This window comes from Meriones unguiculatus (genome assembly GCF_030254825.1).
Source record: "Meriones unguiculatus strain TT.TT164.6M chromosome 13 unlocalized genomic scaffold, Bangor_MerUng_6.1 Chr13_unordered_Scaffold_34, whole genome shotgun sequence".
Lineage (NCBI taxonomy): Eukaryota > Metazoa > Chordata > Mammalia > Rodentia > Muridae > Meriones > Meriones unguiculatus.
Window position 1 is genome coordinate 829,028 of NW_026843646.1, and position 1,810 is coordinate 830,837.

Sequence of the window (1,810 nt, forward strand, 5' to 3'; positions counted from 1 at the left end):
GAAAGTCTACTCAAAACGAGGACTGTTAAAAATTAAACTAATATACTTAATTAGATTTCCAAGCTCAATGGAAATATAGCCAAAGAAATCACATTACAGAAAATCCCTATGATTACTGGCCCTGGGGAAATTGTTGTGTTTATTTTGGTTCCCTTTATGAATGCACTGTAATTACAACTATAGGAAAATTTATGAGTGCAGTCCCTGTGGAAAAGCTGACTCTTTCTAGGTCTTTTTAAATATGTGAAAAAAGACATAGAAAAAAGTGATGCTGTCAGTGAGCCAGGTAATGAAGTTTCTTACCATCAAAGGTATCTTGTAAGGTAGAGAAACCCACAATCAAGGGGAAACTATGACTGTAAAGAAAGTGATAAGAGGTTAAGATGTAACTTCATTTTAAGATTAAACCAAATTGCAAACATAATTTTCACTGACATAATTATTCATCAGTGGCTGGAGAGATAGCTCAGAGGTTAAGAACACTGGCTGTTCTTCCAAGGGTCCTGAGTTCATTTCACAGGCAACCACATGATGGCTTATAACCATCTATAATAAGATCCTGTGTCCTCATCTAACATGCAGGAAAAACACAGTATAACTAATAAGTAAATAAATCATTTAAAAAAAGATTCATCAGAGTAATGAATATGGGAAAGCTTACACATATCTGAATTATCTTTGCAGAAAGAAAAGAATACATATTTATGAGAAACCCTACGAATGTAAACAGTGTGGTAAAGCCTTTTCCTAACCCAGTAGTCTCCAACTGCATAAAAGAACACATACTGGAGAGAAACCCTACAAATGTAATCATTGTGGGAAAGCCTTTTCATGACACGGACATCTCCAGAGGCATAAAAGAACACATACTGGAGAGAAACCCTATGAATGTAATCAGTGTGGGAAAGCCTTTTCAGAAACTGGTACTCTCAAACTACATAAAAGAACACATACTGGAGAGAAACCCTATGAATGTCATCAGTGTGATAAAGCCTTTTCACAACACAGAAATCTCCAAATACATAAAAGAACACATACTGGAGAGAAACCCTACAAATGCAATCAATGTGGTAAAGCCTTTTCAGAAACCTGTACTCTCAAACTACATAAAAGAATACATACTGGAGAGAAACCCTATGAATGTAATCAGTGTGGGAAAGCTTTTTCACACCTCAGTAGTCTACAAAAGCATGAAAGAATACATACTGGAGAGAAACACTATGAATGTAATCAGTGTGGTAAAGCCTTTTCACAACACCGACATCTCCAAGTACATAAAAGAACACATACTGGAGAGAAACCCTATGAATGTAATCACTGTGGGAAAGCGTTTTCAGATAACAGTAATCTCAAACTACATAAAAGAACACATAGTGGAGAGAAATCCTACGAATGTAATCAGTGTGGTAAAGCCTTTTCACAAAAAGGAAATCTCCAAGTGCATAAAATAATACATACTAGAGTGAAACCCTACAAATGTAATCAGTGTGGGAAAGACTTTTCACAACACGGACATCTCCAAAGGCATAAAAGAATACATCCTTGAGAGAAACCCCATGAATGTAATCTATGTGGTAAAGCCTTGGCACATTGGTGCAACCTTTACAGACATGAAAGGATTCATACTAGAGCAAAACCCTACGAATGTAATCAGTGTGAGAAAGCCTTTTCACAACATGGATATCTCAAGAAGCATAAAAGAACACATACTGAGGAGAAAACCTATGAAGGTAATCAATGAGGTAAAGCCTTTCCATTTTGCTGCTACCTCCAGAGGCATGAAAGGATTCATACTGGAGAGAAACATTTT

At 36.3% G+C, this 1,810-nt stretch overlaps 1 pseudogene; it reads left to right on the forward strand.

Moving 5' to 3' along the window:
* Positions 1–760: 760 nt before the first annotated feature.
* Positions 761–1,480, forward strand: LOC132650836 (zinc finger protein 120-like; annotated as a pseudogene).
* The last annotated feature ends 330 nt before the right edge of the window (positions 1,481–1,810 follow it).